Here is a 22178-nt window from a genome sequence, read left to right as displayed (position 1 = left end):
GATTCTAAGTGCAGAGTTAATGCATACACCTCCATCTTAACAAATCATGCAGCATAAAATAAAAACAACCACTGTAACAGTTTAGAAAGTGCACTTAGTACAGTGCTGTTACTATGGTAACCCAGGCAGACTAGTTCTTTCAAAGAATCACATCAGAGTCAAACAATGTCATGTCATGGTCTTTTACTCTTCTTTCCTCACAAATGTTTCTTTTGCAACAGCCTCAAAAGAACAATATCTACATAATTAGTAATTTTGACTAGATCCTTTTTTCTCAGTAATTTTTTCTGAAGACTTTGTTTTTTAGGACACTGTCCAATAAAATAACCTAACTAGGTCTGGGGCGATGGCTCAACTGGTAGGACGTCTGCCTAGCAAATTGAAGCCCTGAGTTTGATGTCCATCACCACATAAAACTGGTTGTTTTTGTTGCACATTCCTCTAATCCCAGCACTTAAGAGAGAAACAGAAAGACGGGAGTCAGAAGTTCAAAGTCAAGCTTGCTACATAATGAATTTTAAGCTAGTCAGAATTATGTGCGGCCTAGCCCTGTCTTTTTTTAATTTACATGTGAGACTTGTACTTTTTGTTATGTTTTTTCTGTTCTGCTTTTTGTTTTCTCCTTCAAGACAGGGCTTTTCTGCGTAACTCTGGCTATTCCGGAATTCACTCTATAGGCAAGGGTGGACTTACACTTAAAGATCTAACTGCCTCTGCTGGGATTAAAGGGATGCACTGATACCGCCTAACATGAGACCCAATCTTAAACAAAGAAAAAAAGGGAGGAAGGAAGGAAGGAAGGAAGGAAGGAAGGAAGAAAAGAAGAAAAGACATGAAACCTGATCACAATTCAATGTCAAATTTTGCCTTGCCAAGTTCTAGACTTTTTGGTACAAAAATTATTTATGTATCCAATATGCAGAAATATTAAAATATTTTAAAAACTTCAGGGATATGACCAAAAAATTTATAAATGGGAACTCCATTTTTTCTCCAGGGCATTCATGCAGAAAGCACTCCTATAAAATCTATACCATGATTTCAGGACATTTCTTACAATGATTCTATGAAGTCAATAGATATAGGTATTATTATCTCCACTTAAAAGATATACCTATGTGTAAGTCAAAAATAGCCAAGACAAATAGGGTCAAGGGAAAAAGAGGAAGGAAGCAGAATTTCTTCCCCTTACACTGCAAGGTGAGGCTGGAAGAGCCCCGTGGCACAGTGACCACATGGCACACCACACTCAGAACCCTGAGCACAAGCCTGGTATCACAAAATAAAAATAAGGGGCCAGACAGGGTCACTCACTTCTGTGATCCCAGAATTTGAGTGGTTATGGCAGGAGGAACAGACCTTCATGGTCATTCTCAGCTGCCTGTCGTCTGAATGTCATCTTTTATTGTGGCCTAGCAGGCTGTGTGAGAGATTTGTGCTTAGGGTTTTACTGGTCACTGCTTACACAAACTAGTATAACAGAATCCTTTCAAAATATGTGTTTTATTTTTTTTTCTGTTCTTTTTTTCGGAGCTGGGGACCGAATCCAGGGCCTTGTGCTTCCTAGGTAAGCGCTCTACCACTGAGCTAAATCCCCAGCCCCAAAATATGTGGATTTACACCTCCAGAAATTTACTACTTTAACCATTTCTTAGTATATACAGTTAAACAAAGCTCTATAATTTTTAATCTGTTATATGGAAACTTCTCTTAGTACCCTGTAAAGAAAGAATAATGTAATCTGATATTTTTGTTTTTGAGAAAAGAATATAATTTACTATCAGTTTACATATATATGTAGCAGATAAGTCATCAATGCATCAAATATATCAATGTAAAACTGTACCACATTAAACTATAGTTAAATAGGAAATATATATATATATATATATATACACACACATATATATATATATATATATATATATATATATATATATATATATATATTGACTAGTACAGAACTGCTTCATTTATAGATAAATTATGCTGGCTCAAACTTCTGTTCACATTCCCCAGCCCCCAGTGATACTTGGGACAAAGCATCCATTTCCTCATAAGCCAACTGTTCAAACACAGAGGTCAGAAAACAACCTGATGCAGTCAATTCTTTTTCTCTACCATGGGTGCTCAGGTACTGAACTCAGGATGTCAAGTTTTGCTTCAGGCGCCTTTACTCGTGAAGCCATTTTGCTGGTCCATTCCAACCTTCTTTGAACTTCTTACATTGTGCTAAGGACTGACCACAGAGCTCCATGAATGACAGGTAAGATATATATTACTTATTTTGAGACAGGATCTTAATAGGTTGCCAGGTTGGCCTGAACTCACTCTGTAAATAAGACAGGCCTTGGACTTGTAATCCTTTTGTGTTGTTAAAGGTCTTTATGTAAACATAAGTTCCTCAAGGCTGAGTCTCAATGCTGAGATTGGTGAATGTAGATGGTGTGAAGACCCTAACCACATTACCTTAGACTGTCCCTTTGAAAGTCACTCACTGTTCACTCATGTGTTTGAACGCGTCTGTGACTATCCAAATATGTCAAATGTGTTCTCTGCGTGTGGAGAGATTGGCATCAGTGTCTTCCCAGGCATTCTCTACTTTACTTTTTGAGACAAGGTCTCTGATTTAACCTGCAGCTCAATGACACCATATTATGACTGGCAAGAAAGTCACAGTGTCTATCTCTCCATAGCTGGAGTTATAGATGTTTGCTGCCTTCCCCAGCCTTTACATGGGGGTTGGGCACCAAATTCACTACAGCCCTAAAATGTATGCTTAGCAGGGCACCAGCCCTTACCAATCTGAAAGGTAAACATGTTATCAGACATCCCAGATCTATACAGAGTTCCCCTTGTTCTGCTGTAGTCTGCTTACTTGGATTGATCAAAAATGTGATAAATGCACTGATTTATGTTTTTCTGTGTTCTGTATCAAGTAAAATATTATGTGATCACCTCCAGTGGTTATAACCTGAGTCTGTGCTCCCAGGCTACTAGCACTTAGGTTTGCCTCAAGAATTAACTATCTCTTATTTCCTGAGGTGAGTGCTGTATTTTGTGTCAATAGCACCTACCAGCAACTTCAACTTCTTAATGAATATATTAGTAGTATAATCTATCCCAGCACTCATTTATATCTATGACGGGAGGCAGATGTTTTGATAATTTAGTGAAAGAAGCCATATAGCATCTTTTACCAAATCAACTGTCAATTCTATAAATCATGGTACATACAGGTACTGACAGCTGGCATTCCTTAGCAAGAACTAAAATTATGGAAGTTGTGGGGATGTGTTTCCTTCACTGAGGTACTCAATTAAATTCTATCACATAACAGGAATGGCTACATTTATCAATACTAACCTAGCACAGACCCTATGTCATACTGTGAATGTTCAGGGACACCAATATCACGGTACTAACAGTGCCTTCATCTGACATGGCATCAGATATATGTTAGACCAACAGTGGTTTTGCACTTCTGAATATATCTCCCAATAGAGCCACATAGAAAAGGTTAATGAGAAAAATTTATGTGAGTATTTAAAAAGCACTTTACTAATCTGCATTAGTCACAACGGTTTGCACTGTGTAAGGTGTGGACTGATGCTCTCTACTCAGCAGACAAAGAGCGAATGCATTTTAGTGCAAGGATGGGAAATCACTGTTTGACAGTTCTTGGAAAAGGTAGAAAAATCATAAGGAGTGTCTGCATGTGGTTCCAAACTTAAGAGCTTTTTTTTTCCTATTCCCAAAATAAGAGCAGTAGCAAGTCATAGCAGGATGCCATGGAGATGAGAAACTGGGGGGATCAGAGAAATCAATTTGCAGTTAAATGGGCTGTAAACAATCCTTATAAGTTCATCAAAGAAAATGATTAAAAATATACTTGGTTGCGAGAGGGATTCTTGTGCACCTAACAATTTCTTAACCTCATTAATAAACAAGAAAATTTCAACCTCCCCAATCCCCCCAAGAAAAAACAACAAAAAAACCTCAAAAACGACAAAAAAACATTCTAATCCACTAAATAAAAACCCAAGGCACCCATAGGTTAAAGCCATTGAGCAACAGACAGGATTGAAACAGAATCACAATTCTTACAAAGTGACTGCAAGTCTTACTGATAATAACTGTTAAGTGAAATGAGATTAAAACTGTATTCAAGGCTAAACTGAGATGACCAGGTTCTGGAGCCTCAGCAGAACCTGCAGCAGGGATGGCAGAGTCCAGGACAACAGATTGCAGTAGTAAGGGCTCAGATGGGAGACCTCAGCCTACCTTTGTGGGTGCTGTAAAGGGCTGGAAATGTCACTGTGAAGAAAGTCGTAGAGTATTTGCCAGGCAGCATTTACTGGAAGAGGAAAGGCTCTTCTTGTGTCCCGGTATCAGCACAGGCACTGGATGAAGCAAAGTCATGCAGGAATGCACTGAACAGTGGCTCGCACTCCATACGTATATCTGTTTCAAAATTCTGGTTCTGTGAAGATTTCAAAGATGAAGGAAAACAATATCACAATTCAAATAAGTTAACTGTTCATACCATTTTGTCACACAGTACAACTACACATCAGCATATTCATAAAACCTTAACCAGTGGGTTCACAGTCACTTTCTGCTATGCAGACAATACTTGCTCAACCTCTTTAGTGGCTGAGAAACCGGGAGAAGCTGAGGTGACTACTGGGCAATGGTTTTTGAGATTGGTGAATATCCTAGAACCAGTTCAAACAATTTTGTTCTTTTTTCAAGTGTAACAAAACTATAGGAAAAGAGTATATGAATAAAAGGAAGAAAAACACATTCTTTGTTCTATGACTTTAAACATACGAAAACATAGAAATATCACAGGTACTGAGACAGCTTTGTAAGTGGCAAGTTACTATAAAAATACACCCAGAGCACGCGCTCTATGGCCTCCTCATAATTGTAGAAAGCTTATGGCTCAATATTGTTTTTTATTGCTGCTCTGCAGTAGTTTTTGTTTTCGGGACAGGATTTCATTTATGCATCCCAGAATGACCGACCAACCTATGGCTTCAGCCTCCTCAGTGCTGGGATTGCAGGGGAGTGGTGGCCGGCCATACCCAATTTACCATTATCTTTTGTGAGTACATACTATATCTGTCTCCATTAGATCTTAATTATTAATGCAAACTTCCTAAGTAAATGAACTTGGCATCACCTAAGCATGGCTAAAGAGCCAGAAGAAGGTCACGACTTCTGAATTGAACAGGATGTTCTTTCTCAAGGCATCTGACCTGACTCTAAGCAATCAGTACTTGGACCACTGGCACATACAATGGCATCCTGAGCATTTCTATGAGGACAAGTTGCTGGCACTCTCACAGTTGTGATGCAGATACCAACACATATGAACGTTGAGAAATAACTGCAGAATTCTTTAAAAGTAAGTTGTAAATGTATTGGCAAGTGGTTGACTAAAATTCTAACACAACTTAAAAGCAAAATAAATGATTTCAGTTAAGGAGATTTTTTTTATGTGAATGCTCAAAGAAAAGAATTGTGCTTGTACATGCATTATGGCTGCTGTTTTTCCCTCTGACTCTCAATACTGCTATTTTCTCAGTACGTGAGGGGAGATAAATAAAGACAGACAGCTGGCCTTATCTGTTTACACTCCCCCTCCCTAATCAAACAAAAATTAAACAAAAAGTGGTTCTGAGGTTAGAGTGTAATGCACAATATTAGATATATAAATTGCACGCATTAATAGTAACCTCAGAGTAATACAGTCTATGTTTACTAAAAACTCAGCTTGTCAACTATGTTAAAAAATAAAAAAACAAACAAAACCCCCTTTCCCTTAAGTTCACATGAAAAGAAAGAAATCTTTCCTTGACTTACTTCTATCCTGACTTACTTAAACTCTTAAGGATTGACTTCTCCTGGTTTTTCAGTATTGGGGACTGAACTCAGGAGTTCATTTGAGACAGGCAAGTATTCTGATACTGAGCTACACAACCCTCTCTTTCCTCTGTACCCCCAAACACTTTTTTTGTCTGAAGACTCATGGGGGTCAAGGGCAGTTACTAGACACATAAAGGTTATTTGTGGGTTTACTGGGGAGATAGCACAGTGAGCAGAGAGGTTAAGGTGCAAGTGTGAGTATCTGATTTTGAGTGCAAGGAACCCACCAAAAAGCAAGATTTTATAACATTAATCTATAATCCCTGTGCTCCAGCAACTGGATGACAGGGTGAGATAGGAGAATCTTAGACACCTATAGGCCAGCTTGTCTGGCAGAGCCGAGGTAAACAATAGAGAATCCCTGCATCAAAACAAGATGGAACAATGCCTGCTGTGGTCCGCTGATATTCTACCTGTGCAGGGGCTCACATTTACATTTATGGAAAATACAAACACATCAGGTTTTAAGTTACTTATAGATGAACAAATACAGATAAATTTATAGTAATCTTGTAAATTTAAGGTATTGAGTTCATTGAATAGATGAGGAAACTGCTATAGAAAGAATGTTGTCCATACCATCAAAACAAAAACCCACCGATGGTGGAGTTAAAACTGAAAGTCAGGCAGAGTTATGCTCTTTCCATGGCAGCTTGGTAATCTGGCTGGTCGTGTGTACTGTAGACCTTTCATGTATCCTAGACAGGTAAACTATAATTACCCTATATGCACAGAAACAGGTTACAAAATTATCATAACTCTCAGCAATATTAAATTGTATGAATTGGGTGCATAATACTTTTTAGCAACTAGTGGGAAGGAGAACCTTGAAGTTTTGGTTGTAATGACTGAACTGTCTTTCTAGCTACAGAACTTTAATAATACAATGAAAACAAACAGTTAATAGGAAAGTTCATGTAAAAGCACTTGCAACTAGGCTTATAACTTTAGGATATAAAATAGGCAATTCTGAGGAAAAAGCATCCAAGTAATAATAAAGTTCTGTACATCACTTAATTTCAATTGGTTTTCTCTTCGATCCATTCATACTTCTCCAAATATTGTTAAAATCCTATTATGCTCCATGTAGTATTCTAGTGTTTAGAGACAACAGTCCAGCATATAGGTGTTTGGAATCAAGTCCAACTATTTCTTACATATTAGTGGCAAAGGAGACAGGAGTATGTGATGCACTGTCATGTCACAAGCATCTGAAGAAAAGTAATATGGACTAAAGGGATAGAAAAATAGGTTAGAGACCATTTTAGTGAAGTGTGATCACAGAATGCCTCACTAAAAATACAGCATTAAACAGAGATCTAAATGAAGGAAAAGAATAAGGCAAAGAGACCCCTTGGGAAAGAGCACCCTAAGCAACAGATGTGTTCAAAGACTAATGAATTCAACTGAGTGAACACGGGAAGAAAGACAAGATAGGAAGTAACCAACAACTAAGGTGCAATATCCTTGAACATACTCTTTACTATTGATGGGGAGGGGATGAAGAAAAGAGAACAGAAGGAAACCACCTTGCAGGGACTTGTGGTTAGAAGAAGCTCACGGTAGATGCACACTGTTGCCCGGTAAACAAGAAACAACACTTGAGACAAAGATAGTAATAATAGATGGAGTGAAGAGTGATAAAACTCAAAGAATATGAAGACACAGTAATAAGATTTCTAGTATGTGTAAATGATAAAATATGAAGGATGATGTTTGGAAACTAAGTGTTGGTCAAAGATCAAGTATCATGTGTGCTGTCCCCAGCGAGTAGTGTTACTAGTAGTATCTGTGAGCAACTGACGCTAACACTGTGACAAAAGTGATTTTCCTTCCTACAGACCTGAAGGGTTCAAGTTATTAAGGAGTAAAATCTTTACAAACATGAGCCAAAAGGAATAAAAGCCATGAGCTTTCAGGAAAACAACTGTGCTTTTCCCAAAACCTGATTTTTGGAAGTAAGAAAATAATGATATAAAGTCTCTGACTTCCAGGAACCATAACAAGCAGGGAAGTACAGATGCTTCTGAGAGGCTCCAATCTCCTCATTCCCTTATGGGGAAAGCTCGGACAAGGCTATCTCTTCAGCAAACCCACTCAACCCCTACACAGGACTCACTGAGGTTTCCCATTGTTGACATATTTCTTCCTCTTTTTATACCAAGACAGAAGGCCAGCTTCCTTCTCCCCATGTCTGATCTCTTCATCATCTTTGTTCTCCTTCCCAAATGGCTGTTTACTCGGAATTGGAGGCAAATTAGTAACCCCTAGAGGTACTGAAAGAATATCGATAAGGCAGTTGCAGACTCAACAACACTTTTGACATCACAGAAGAAGTTAGGGCTCTCCAGGATACAACACATTTTTCTGGGAGGGCCTAATGATGATGTCACTGAGAACTGCCATACCCTACCTGGGGAACAGCTTTCCTTACTTTGACCAGATTCGAGGGTGTCATTTACATGTGTGTCTCCTGTGACACAGTGAAAACCTTTACGTACTCCATCACTCTAAAGGTAGAAACTTCTCTTTGCTTCATTAGTGGTTAGATGCTCTGAATGGAGAAAGTTAGTCAGGGGCTTGGCATATGTAGAAATGTTCTAGGAACATGGAGAGGAGGAGATTCTTCTGGATAATAATTCTATTCCTAGGTATATTCTTGTGACACACAGTTCAATTTGCTAGGTTCTCTCTATTTGCCAAAGGCCAGGATTTTCTGTGCAGACCTTTAATTAAATGAAAATTGTTATTACATTTTCTTACTGTACATTCCTTGGTATAGGAGTTTATATATTTCCTGAAAGTGAACTTAAAATTCTGCTTTTCAATTCAATTTTTGTAATGATTTTGGCAACGAAGGGGGGCCAGCCTTAGAGTGAATATAACACTGTAAATATTGTGTACTGTCTTATAATGATAAATTCCTAAATCCTTATTTTTCCCAAAAATTACCAGACATCTGTAAAGAAAAGGACAACATAGACTATAGAATGTGGTTCTGTCGTCCCATTAGATATGAGTTTCTAATATCTAGCTTCCTGTGTTCCTACGGCCAGACTTGAGGGTTTTGGATGTTTTACCACGATTTTTTCTTCAGGCCAAACAAAAGTTTCAGGAGGATGGGATAGGAGAGGAGGAATGAGTGAGGTCCAGGAAAACCTCAAATTTAGTAGGTTCATAAGAACTGGAGGGAGTCTATTTTGCACTGTCATTTGTTTATTCTGCATTCTTCAGCTAATTGAGAGAATCCAGATTAAAATTCCATGTAACCTCATAATTATAGAAGACACCAAAGTCTGTAAATATATATATATATATATATATATATATATATATATATATTTATATATATATGGAGAGAGAGAGAGAGAAGAGAGAGAGAGAGAGAGAGAGAGAGAGAGAGAGAGAGAGAGAGAGAGAAATCTAGAAAGATAGATGAACCTAATAAGAGCATTCTTCCAGGGACCGGATATAAATCTTTCCTGAGAGACACAGCTAGAGCATGTCAAATACAAAAGTGAATGCCAGTGACAAACCAGTGACCTGAAAAAGGTACTCTTGTTGGAGATTTTGAGAAAGGATTATAAAGGCTGAAGGGGCTTTCAAAACAATAAGAACAAAGATGCCAACAAACCAGGGCTTTCTGGTACTAAACCAATGTTCAAAGATTGTACATGGACAGATTTATGGCTCCAACTGCATATGTATCAGAGCATGGACATGTAGGTCACCAAAGGAAGGAGAAGCCCTTGGTCATCCATAGGTTTGACTTCCAGTTAATGAGAATGTCAAGGGGCAAAAAATGTGGTTATAGAGGCATTGGATGGGGACTGCTTAGGGATCATATGGAAATGAAAATGAATAAAGACATTACATTTGAAATGAAAATATATAATTATCCATGAGGGGTTGGGGATTTGCTCAGTGGTAGAGTACTTGACTAGCAAGTTCAAAGCCCTTGATTTGGTCACCATCTCTGAAAAAAAGAAAAGAAAAAAAAGAAATATCCAATTAAACACGCAAAAAATTTGTTAAAAAATTAAAAAAAATGAAAGAAATAATACAATGAGAACTACCTGCTAATCACACCTATTGAAATCTAAAAAGTCACTGTCAGGGAATGGGACTCAGAATAATACTAGTGGAAAGAGTAAGATGATGAAACGTCGACTAGAAGCAATCCTTTCTCATAGATATCAATGTCAGACACAAACTGCACTCTAGGAATCCAAAGCATGGAGGAGCTTACACTGAGCTGAGGATACAAAACTTTTCCTTCCCTTCTTCCTTAGGATGTTTTACTACGGGGCAACAAAATAAAAGTTATGAGCTCTAAGAAAAACAATTTACCCCTTCCCAACAACTGGCTTTTGGAATAAAAAAAAATGAATGATATAAACTCTCTGACTTCCAGCAACCATAACAAGCAGGGAAGTCCAGATGCTTCTGAGAGGCACTTGGCTCCTAATTCAAATATGTGGAATGCTCAGATCAATTCTATCTCTTTAGTGAAACCACTCAATAAGTACCCAGGATCCACTGAGTTTCCCATAAACCATGTTTTTCTTCCTCTTTTTATACCAAGACAGAATTCAAGCTTCCTTCTCCCCATCTATGACTTTGTCATCCTCTGTGTTCTCCAATCCAAATGTCTGTTTACTCTGAATTAGTGGCCAAATAGTAAACATTATTGGTACTGAAGGAATATCTGAGAGGCACTTGCAGACACAACAACACTTTTGACATCACAGAAGAAGCTAGGGCTCTCCAGGGTGCAAGAGATTTTTCAGGGATTGCCTAATGATGATGTCACTGAGAACTGCAATGGCCTACCTGCTAAACAGCTTTCCTTACATTGAAGAGAATTGAGGGCGACCTTTCCAGGATGTCTCCTGTAACACAGTGGAAACCTTTACATACTACATGTCTCTAAAGCTAGAGACTTCTCTTTGGTTCATTATTGGTTACATGTTCTGAATGGAGAAAGTTAGTAAGGGGCTTGACATGGGTAGGAAATATCTAGGATCATGGAGTGGAGGAGATTCTTCTGGATAATAATTTTTCCCAGGTTGATTCCTGTGACATAGAGTCCCATTTTCTACATTATCTCTGTTTCCAAAAGGCTAGTATTTTCCTTACAGACCATTAATTGGGTGAATATATTATTACATTTTTTCATTGTATATTCCTTGCGAGGGAACTTTATATATATTCTTGAATGTGTACTCAATGTGTATTCTGTTTTCTAATTCAATTTTTGCAATGATTTAGGCAACCAAGGGGGCCCAGTTATAGCATGAATATACCAGTGTATATACTGTGTACTACTTGAAATGATAAATTCCCAAATCCTTATTTTATCTAAAAATTACTAGACATCAGTAAAGAAAAGGAAAACCTGGATTATAGAATGTGGATCTGTAGCCATATTAGATATCAGTTCTTTAATATCTACCTTCCTGTGTTCCCAAGGACAGACTTGAAGATTTTGGATATTTAAACATGATTATTTCTTCAGGCCAAACATAAGATTCAGGAGGATGGGCATGGAGGGGAATGGGTGAGGTCCATTTAATCCTCCTCCTCATTGGTTTCCTGATGCCATAAGCATGTATATTTGGCATTGTTCTTTGTGGATCCAACATCTTTGATCTAGATTCCCAGAATCCATGTTAAATTCCACCTAACCTCATAGCTGTAGGAGCCAGCAAAAGTGTGTGTGTGTGTGTGTTTGTGTATATATATATATATATATATATATATATATATATATATATATATATATATAATGATCAGCCACCAAATCTAGATAATGCAAAGAAGTGCCACGGAGAGGAACAAGATATAATTCTTTCCTGAGAGACACAGCTAGAGCTTGTAAATACAGAAGTGAATGGTACTGGTAGACAAGTGAACTGTAAATGGCCCTCTTTATGGTAGATTTTAAGAAAGGATTACAAGAGTTGAAAGGACTTTCAATACCATAAGAACAACAATGTGAATGAAGCAGAGATTTCTGTTTCTAAACCAACTTTCAAAGACTGTACACGGACATACTTCTCTCTCCCAAATATCAGTGTCAGACACAAACTGAAATATAGGAATCCAAATCATCGAGGAGTTTCCTCTGAGCTGAGGAAAAAATGTTTGTCTTTCCCTTCTTCATCGGGACCTTTTACTTCTGGGCAAAACAAATAAAAGCCATGAGCTCTAAGGAAGAACTGTGCCCTTCAAATAACCTGACTTTTGGGATAAAGATGTTAATGATATAAACTCTCTGACTTCAGGAACAATTATAAAGAGGGAAGACCAGATGCTTCTGAGAGGCTCCCTGCTCCTGATTCCCATATGTGGAAAGCTCAGATCAAGGCTATCTCTTTCAGAACCCACTCAACTAATACCCAGGACTCACTGAGATTTCCCATGGATGACAAATTTTTTTTATACCAAGCAGAAGGCCAACTTCCATCTCCCCATCTCTAATCTCTTCATCATCCATGTTCTCCCTCATAAATTGTTGTTCATTCTGAATAATTGGCCAAATAGTAAACCCTAGAGGTACTGAAGGTATATCCGCGAGAGTTGCTGTCATGCCAAAACTTGTGGCATCACAGAAGAACTTAGGACTCTCCAGGATAGAAGAGATTTTTCAGGGAGGGCCTAATGATGGTGTCACTGAGAACTCCATAGCCTACCTGCTAAACAGCTTTCCTTACATTGACCAGAATTGAGGGTGCCCTTTCCAGGAGTGTCTCATGTGACACAGTGGAAACCTTTAAGTACTACATCTCTCTAAAGCTAGAGACTTCTCTTTGTTCATTATTGGTTACATGCTCTGAATGGAGCAAGTTAGGCGGGGACCTGGCAGAGATAAAAATGATCTAGGCACAAATAGTGGAGGAGATTCTTAAGGATAATAATTTTATTCCCAGTACCATTCCTGTGACATACCATGCTATTTCCTAGTTTTCTCTATTTCCCAAAGGCCAGTATTTGCACTACATAACTTTAATTGACTGAATATTTTATTACATTTTCTTATTGTACATTCTATGATAGGGGATCTGTATATATTCCGGTATGTGTACTCAAAAATTTTATTTTCCAATTAAATCTTTTGCAATGATTTTGGCAACACAGTGGGCCCAGCTATAGTGAATACAACAGTTTAAATATGTTTACCTACTTCAAATGATAAACTCCCAAATCCTTATATTTTCCAAAAATTCCAAATATCAGTAGAGTAAAGGACAGCATGGACTATAGACTGTGGTTCTGTAGTTCCATCAGATATCAGTAATCTAATATCTAAATTCCTGTGTTCCCAGGGACCCACTTGAGGTTTTTGGATATATTTCCCTGATTCTTTCTTCAGGCCAAACATAAGATTCAGGAGGATGGGCAGGGAGAGGAATGGCTTGAGGTCTAGTGAAAACTCAACTTCAATAGTTTCATAAGAACAGGAGAGAGTCTATTTGGCACTGTCATTTGTGGATTCTACATTCTTGACCTAGTTTCCCAGAATCCATGTTAAAATTCCACCTAACATCATACCTCTTGGAGCCACCAAATGTGTTTGTGTGTGTGTGTGTGTGTGTGTGTGTGTGTGTGTGTGTGTGTGTGTATAATCAGAAACCAAAACTAGATAAGATTGATGAAGCTAAGAATCACACGCTGCCGGGAACCGGATATAGAAATTTCCTGAGAGTCACAGCTAGATCATGTCAAATACAGAAGTGAATCTTAGTGGCAAACCAGTTAACTGTAAACTGACCATATGTTGGTAGATTTTGTGAAAGGTAATAAAAGATGAAGGTGCTTTCAATCCAATAAGAACAACTATGTCAATAAACCAGAGCTTTCTGGTACTAAACAAATAATCAAAGACTGTACTTGGATAGACCTATGAGTCCAACTGCACATGTAGCAGAAGATGGCCTTGTTGGGCACCACTTAAAGGAGAAGCCCTTGGTCCCAACTAGGTTTGACTCCCCGTTCAAGGGAATGTCAATGTGCAGTAAGGGAGGATATACAAGTAAGGTAGGGGGACAGGTTAGGGGTCTTACTGTATGGACACTGGGAAACGAAAAAAAACCTTTGAAATGTAAATATAGAAACATCCAGTTTTTAAAAAAGCAATAAAATTTACTAAAAAATTAAAAAAAAACAATGAAAGAAATAAAAGAAAGGAAAACTGCAAGGTAATGTCACCAATTGTCTCATAATTCTAAAGGGTCAACGTCAGGGAATGGGAGTCAGAGTAATACTAGTGGAAAGACTGAGATCATGAAGTCTTAATTAGAAGCACAATATCAGTGTGAGACATAAACTGCACTATAGGTATCCAAAGCACGGAGGAATTTCCTCTGAGCTGAGGACACAATACTTGTCTCTCTCTTCTTCCTTAGCACCTTTCTCTTCTGGGGAAAAAGAATAAAGGCATGAGCTCTCAGGAAAACAACTGTATGCTTCCCAACACCTGCCTTTTGAATTAAATAAACGAATGCTATAAATGGTCTGACTTCCAGGTACCATAACAACAGGGAAGTCCAGATTCTTCTCAGAGGCTCCGAGCTCCTGATTCCGATAGGTGAAAGGCTAAGTCCAAGGTTTCTCTTCAGTGAACCCACTCAGGCCCTACCAAGGACTCTCTGAACTTTCACACAGACGGATATTTCTTCATTTTTTTTTACCAAAACAGAAGGCCAGCTTCCTTCTGCCCATCTCTGATCTCTTCATCCTTATTGTTCTCCCTCCCAAATGGCTGTTTACACTAAATGAGAGGCTAATTAGTAAACCTAGAGTTACAGAAGGAATAACCCTTAGGCCGTTGCTGTGATGACAACAATTGTGACATCACAGAAGAAACTAGTGCTTTCCAGGATACAAAAGATTTTTCAGGGAGGGCCTAATGATGATGACACTGAGAACTGCCATGGCCTACCTGCTGAACTTCTTTCTTTAATGGCCAGATTTGAGGGTGCCCCTTCAAGGAGTGTCTCCTGTGAAACAGTGGAAACGTTTATGTATTCATCTCTCTAAAACTAGAGACTTCTCTTAGCTTCATTAGTGTTTACATGCTTTGAATGGAGAAACTTAGGGTCTTGTCATGGGTAGAAAATATCTAGGATCATGGAAGGGAGGAGATTTTTGGATAATAATTCTAATCCAAAGTCAAATCCTGTGACATTCAGTTCAATTTCCTAGGTTTTCACTGTTTCCCAAAGTCCAGGATTTTCCCTACAGTCTGATTATTAAGCGAATATTGTATTTCTTACTGTACTGTACTGAATTTTCTTACAGTACATTCCTTGATAGGGCAATATATATATATATATATATATATATATATATATATATATATATATATATATATTCTTGAATGTGTATTCAAAAATTCTGTTTTCCAATTCAATATTTGTAAATGATTTTGAAAACAATAGAGGCTAAGGTAAAGAGTGAATATAACAGTGTAAATACTAAGTACCTACTTCAAATGATAAACTACCAAATCCTTTTTATTAATCCAAAAATTACCAGAGATCAGTAAAGCAAAGTACAACATGGGCTATAGAATGTGGCTCTGTGGTCCCATTAGATATCAATTCTCTAATATATACCTTCCTGTGTTTCCAGGCACAGACTACAGGGATTTGGATGTTTACCATGATTCTTTCTTCAGGACAAACGTAAGGTTCAGGAGGATTGGCAGTGAGAGAAATAGCTTGATGTCCCGTGAAACCTCAGCTTCAATAGGTTCATAAGAACAGTGGTGTGTCTATTTGGCATTATAATTTGTGGATTCCTCATTTTTGACCTACTTGCACAGAATCCATATTAAAATTCCACCTACCCTCATAGTGGTAGGGGCAATATATATATATAAATATATATATATATATATATATATATATATATATATATATAGAGAGAGAGAGAGAGAGAGAGAGAGAGAGAGAGAGACAGAGAGAGAGAGAGACAGAGAGAGAGAAACATATGATAGATAGACATAGAAATAAATACAGATATAGAAAGATATAGATGATATAGATAGATAGAGATAGATAGATAGATAGATAGAGAGAGAGAGAGAGAGAGAGAGAGAGAGAGAGAGATTGATATATCATCCACCAAAATTAGATAATATTGATGAACCTAAGAAGGGCATGCTGCTAGGAACCAATATAGGTCTTTCCTGAGATACACAGCTATAGCATGTCAAATACAGAAGTGAATGCTTGTGGGTTAGGAGTGATTGAGGTAACAAAGGAGGCCAAGCTGTAGAGTGAATATAGCAGTGAAAATATTCTGTACCTACTTCAAATGGTAAACACTCAAATCTTAATTTTATCCAAAAATTACCAGACATCAGTAAAGCAAAGGACAACATGGACAAGAGAATGTGGTTCTGTAATACCATTAGATGTCAGTTCTCTATTATCTACCTTCCGCTGATCCCAGGGTCAGACTTGAGGATTTTGGATGTTTTACCATGGTTCTTTCTTCAGATAAAACATAGGATTCAGGATGTTGGGCAGGAAGAGCAATGGCTTGAGGTCTAGGGACACCACAACATTACTAGTTTCATAAGAACAGGAGGAAGTCTATTTGACATTGTCATTTTTTGATTCTAAGTAATTGAGGTAGTTCCAAAAAATCTATGTTAAAATTCCCCCTAATCTCATGGCCTTATGAGCCACCAAAATATATGTGTGTGTGTGTGTGTATATATATATATATATATATATATATATATATATATATATATATATATATATAATGTATTATACTATATTGTATATTATATATTATATTGTAGTATATATTATATTGGAATGAATATATATATATATATATATATATATATATATATCAGCCACCAAAAATAGATAATATTGTTGAAGCTAAGAAGTGCATGGATCCAGGAACAGGATATAGATCTTCCCTGAGAGATACAGCTAGAGGAGGTCTAATACAGAAATGAAAGCCAGTGGCAAACCAGTGAACTGAAAACGGACCTCTTGCTGGTAGATTTTGAGAAAGGATTACAAAAGCTGAATAGGTGTTCAACACCATAAGGACAACAATGCCAAGGAACCAGAGATCTCAGGTACTAAACTAATATTTAAAGAATGCATATGGAAAGACCTAAGTCTCTAACTGTATATGTAGTAGAGGACAGCCTTTTTGGGCACCAAAGGAAGGAGGAGACCTTTGATTTCATCACTATGTTTAACTCCCAGTTTATGGGAATGTCAAGGGGCAGTAAGCGTGGTTATAGAAGAATAGAATGCTGACTGCTTAGGGATCTTATGGACAGGAAACTGGAAAAGGACTGAATATTTCTAAAGAAAATATAGAAGTATCCAATTAAGAAGCAAAAAAATGTTAAAATGAAAGAAATTATAGAAAAGAGAACTGCCAGCTAAGCACCCCTATAGACTCAGAAATATAGAGTCACTGTCAATGTATGGTAGTCAGAGTAATACTAGTTGAAAGACTGAGATGATGAATTCTCAACTAGAGGCATTTCTCTCTCCCATATATCAGTGTCAGAAACAATATGCACACTGTAGAAATCCAAAGCATGGAGGAGTTTACACTGAGCTGAGGATACAATAATTACCTTTCCCTTCTTCCTTAGGATGTTTTTCTACTAGGCAAAAAGAATAAAATTGATGAGCTCTAAGGAAAACAGCGCCCTTCCCAACATTTGGCTTTTGGGATAAAGAAATTATTGATATGAACTCTCTGATTCCAGGAACCATAACAGGCAGGGAAGTCCAGATAATTCTGGGAGAACCCCAGCTCCAGATCTCCAGATTTGCATATGTGGAAGGCTCATGTCCAGGCTATCTCTTCAGCTATCCCACACAGTCCTTACCGGGACTCATGTAGATTTCACATGGACCAGGTATTTCTTCCCTTTTTTTTTTTTATAACAAGACAGAAGGCCAGCTTCCTTATCCCCATCTCTGATTTCTTCATCCTCTTTGTTCTTCTTCCCAAAGGCTGATTATTCTGAATTATAGGCCAATTAGTAAACCCTACAGGAACTGAAGAAATATCTGAGAGGCAGATGCAGACACGACAACACTTGTGACATCACAGAAGAAACGAGGGCTCTCCAGGTTACAAGAGATTTTTTCAGGGAGGGACAAATGATGATGTCACTGAGAACTGCCATGACTTAACTGCGGAAGAGCTGTCTTTACATTGACCAGATTTGGTGGTGCTCTTTCCAGGAGTGTCTCCTGTGACACTGTGGAAACATTTACTTACTACGTCACTCTAAAATTAGAGACTTCGTTGAGCTTCATTAGTAGTTGCCTTCTCTAAATGGACAAATTTAGTCAGGGGCTTGCAATTGGTAGAAAAGATCTAAGAACATGGCGTGGAGGAGATTCTTCTGGATAATATTTGTATTGACAGGTCCATTCCTGTGACATACAGTTCAATTTCTTAGGTTTCTTCTGTTTCCCAATGGCCAGTATTTTCCCTAGAGATATTGAATTGAGTGAATATTGTATTACATTTTCTTTTTTTTCTTTTTTTCTTTTTTTTCTTTTTTTTTTTTTTTTTTTTTTTTTTTTTTGGAGATGGGGACTTAACCCAGGGCCTTGAGCTTGCTAGGCAAGGGCTCTACCACTGACCTACATCCCCAAACCTGTATTACATTTTCTTATTGTACATTCCTTGATAGGGGAATTTATGTATATATTCCTGAATGTATACTCAAAAATTCTGTTTACGAATTCATTTTTTTTTGCAATGATTTTGGAAACGAATGGGGCCCAAATATAGAGTGAATAAAACAGTGTATATATTGTGTACACACTACAAATGATAAATACAAAAATCCTTATTTTATCAAAAAATTACCAGACATCAGTATAGCAAAGGACAACATGGAGTATAGAATGGGGTTCTGCAGTTCCATTAGATTTCCGTTCTGTAATATCTACCTTTCTGTTTTCCCAGGGCTAGACTTACAGGTTTTGGATATTTTACCATTATTCTTTCTTCAAGGAAAATATAAGATTCAGGAGGATGGGCAGGAGAGGAACGGCTTGAGGTCCAGGGAAACCTCAACTTCAATAGGTTCATAAGAACAGGAGGAAATCTATTTGGCATTTGTGAATCCTACATTCTTGACCTAGTTGTGCAGAATCCATGTCTAACTTCATAGCTGAAGGAGCCACATATATATATATATATATATATATATATATATATATATATATATTTAGAGAGAGAGAGAGAGATATAGATAGATAGAGATACAGACACAGATACAGACACAGATACAGACATAGATAAAGATAGATAAACATATCAGCCACCAAAACTAGAAAAGATTGTTGAGCTAAGAAGTACATGCTGCCAGCAACCGGATATATATATATATATATATATATATATATATATATATATATATATATTTCCTGAGAAACACAGATAAAACATGGTAAATACAGGAGTGAATATTAGTGGCAAACCAGTGACCTGAAAACGGACCTCTTGTTGGTAGATTTTGAGAAAGGATTACAAAAGCCAAAGGGGCTTTTAGCCCCACAAGAACAACAATGCCAATGAACCAGAGCTTTCTGGTACTAAACCAATATTAAAAGACTGTACATGGAGAGACCTATGGTTCGAAATACACAGGTAGCAGAGGATGGCCTTTTTGGACACCAATGGATGCAGAAGCCCTTTGTCCTCCCTAGGTTTGAGGGCCATTTCAAGAGAATGTCAAGGGGCAGTAAGAGGAATTATAGAATAATTGGAGGGAGGCAGGTTAGGGACCTAACCGACAGAAAACTGGCATTGGAAACAGTATGTGAAATGTAAATATAGAAATATCCCATTAAAAAAAGCAATATAATTTGTTATAAAAATAAAAAAAAATAAAGAAATAAAAGAAAAGTGAATTGCCAGCTAATCACACCTATTCACTCAGAAATCTAAATGGTCACTCTCAGGGAATGGTAGTCAGAGTAATACTAGTGGAAAGACTGAGATGGTGATATCTCAAATAGAAGCTCTGCTCTCTCCCGGATATCAGTGTCAGACAGAAACTGCACTATAGGTATCCAAAGCATGGAGAAGTTTACTCTGAGCTGAGGAAAAAATACTTGACTTTACCTTCTTCCTTAGGACATATTTCTTCTGGGCAAAATGAATAAAAGTGATGAGCTCTCAGGAAAACAACTCTCCCTTTCCCAACACCTGCCGTTGGAAAAAGAAATAAATGATATAAACTCTCTGATTTCCCGGAACCTTAACAAGCAGGGAAGACCAGATGAGAGGCTCTCACCTCCTGATTCTCAGATGTGGAAGACTCAGATCAAGGATATCTCTTCAGTGAACTCCATCAACACCTACGCATGAAACACTGAACTTTCCCATGGACGACATATTTCTAGCATTGTTTATACCAAGACAAAGCGAGCTTCCTTCTCTCCATCTCTGGTCTCTTCATCCTCCTTGTTCTCACTCCCAAATGGCTGTTTCCTCTGCAAAAGAAGCCAAATAGTAAACACTAAAGTTATTAAAGGAATATCTAAGAAGCAGTTGCTTTCAGCACAACACTTGTGATATCATGGAAGAAGCTAGGGCTTTCCAGGATACAATAGATTTTTTAAGGGAGGGCCTAATGATGATGTCACTGAGAACTGTCATGGCCTACCTGCACTTCCTTCCACTGACCAGATTAAAAGGTGCCCTTTCCAGGAGTTTCTCCTGTGACACAGTGGAAACAATTATGTACTACATCTCTCTAAAGCTAAAGACTTTTTGCTTCATTAGTGGTTACCTGCTCTAAATGGAGAAAGTTATTCAGGGGCTTGGCATGGATAGAAACGATTTAGGAACATGGAAAGGAGGAGATTCTTCTAGATAATATTTTTATTCCCAGGTTCGTTCCTGTGACATACAGTTAAATTCTCTTGGATTTCTCTGTTTCCCAAAGACCAGTATTTTCTCTACAGACCTTAAGTGAATAAATATTGTATTTCACTTTCTTATTGTACTGTCCTTGTTAGGGGACTTTATAAATATTCGTGAAAGTGTACTCAAAAATTTTGCTTTCCAATTGCATTTTCTGCCATGATTTTGGCAACAAAGGGGCCCAGTTATAGAGTGAGTATAGCAGTGTAAATATTGTGTACCTACTTCAAATGATAAACTCCCAAATCCTTATTTTATTCAAAAACTTTCAGACATCAGTAAAGCAATGGACCACATGGTGTATAGAATTCATTTCTCTAGTCCCTTTTAATATCAGAATTACAGTATCTACCTTCAAGTGTTGCCAGAGAGATTTGAGGGTTTAGGATTTTTACCATGATTCTTTCTTAAGGCCAAACAAAAGATGCAGGAGGATAGGCAGGGAAATGAATGGCTGAGGACCAGTGAATCCTCAACTTCAATAAGTTCATAAGAACAGGAGGGAGCCTATTTGGCATTGTCACTTGTGCATTTTACATTCTTGACCTAGTTGCACAGAATCCATGTTAAAATTCAACCTTACGTCATAAGTGTAGGAGCCTATATATATATATATATATAATTTATCAGCCACCACACCTAGATAACATTGATGAAGCTAAGAAATGCATTCTCAAAGGAACCAGATATAGATCTTTACTTAGGGACACAGTAGAGCATGTGAAATACATAAGCGAGTGCTAATGGCAATCAAGTGAACTGAAAATGGACCTCTTGTTGGTAGATTTTCAGAAAGTATTACAATAGGTGAAGGGGCTTTCAAACACATAAGAACAACAATGCCAATGAACCAGTGCTTTCTGGTACTAAACCAATATTCAAAGATGGTTCATGGACAGAACTATGGCTCAAATGGCATATGTGGCAGAGTATGTCCTTCTTGAGCATCAATGAAATGAGAATCCATTTGTTCTGCCTGGGTTTGACTCCCAGTTCAATGGAATGTAAAGGGGCAGTAAGGGGAGTAATAGAACAAGTGGATGAGGGGGATAGGGATCTTATGGGCAGGAAATTGGGAAAAGAAATAACATTTGAAATATATAGATATAGAAATATCCAATTAATAATAAGGAATAAAATTTGGTAAAAATAGAAAGAAAGAAAGAAAGAAAGAAAGAAAGAAAGAAAGAAAGAAAGTAACTATAGAAAGGAGCATGACCAGCTAAGCATACCTATTGTCTGAGAAATCTGAAAAGTCACTGACAAGGAATGATAGTCAGAGTATACTAGTGAAA

The 22178-nt window shown here is 37.6% G+C and overlaps 1 long non-coding RNA gene across 1 annotated transcript in view; it reads right to left on the bottom strand.

The window, feature by feature from the left end:
* Positions 1–18035, bottom strand: part of LOC134484347 (uncharacterized) — a 103862-nt gene extending 85827 nt beyond the window's left edge. The window contains exons 1-3 of the long non-coding RNA XR_015647415.1: positions 17819–18035; positions 14879–14936; positions 4285–4483 (exon numbers count right to left, since the gene is read on the bottom strand). This is a non-coding gene — a long non-coding RNA (uncharacterized LOC134484347). The remainder of the gene's footprint in view (positions 1–4284; positions 4484–14878; positions 14937–17818) is intronic.
* Between the last annotated feature and the right edge of the window lie 4143 nt (positions 18036–22178).

Source organism: Rattus norvegicus, chromosome Y, assembly GCF_021556685.1.
Source record: "Rattus norvegicus strain SHRSP/BbbUtx chromosome Y, alternate assembly SHRSP_T2T, whole genome shotgun sequence".
Classification (NCBI taxonomy): domain Eukaryota; kingdom Metazoa; phylum Chordata; class Mammalia; order Rodentia; family Muridae; genus Rattus; species Rattus norvegicus.
Note: the sequence above shows the minus strand (reverse complement) of the source record. Positions and strands in the feature narration are given on the sequence as shown.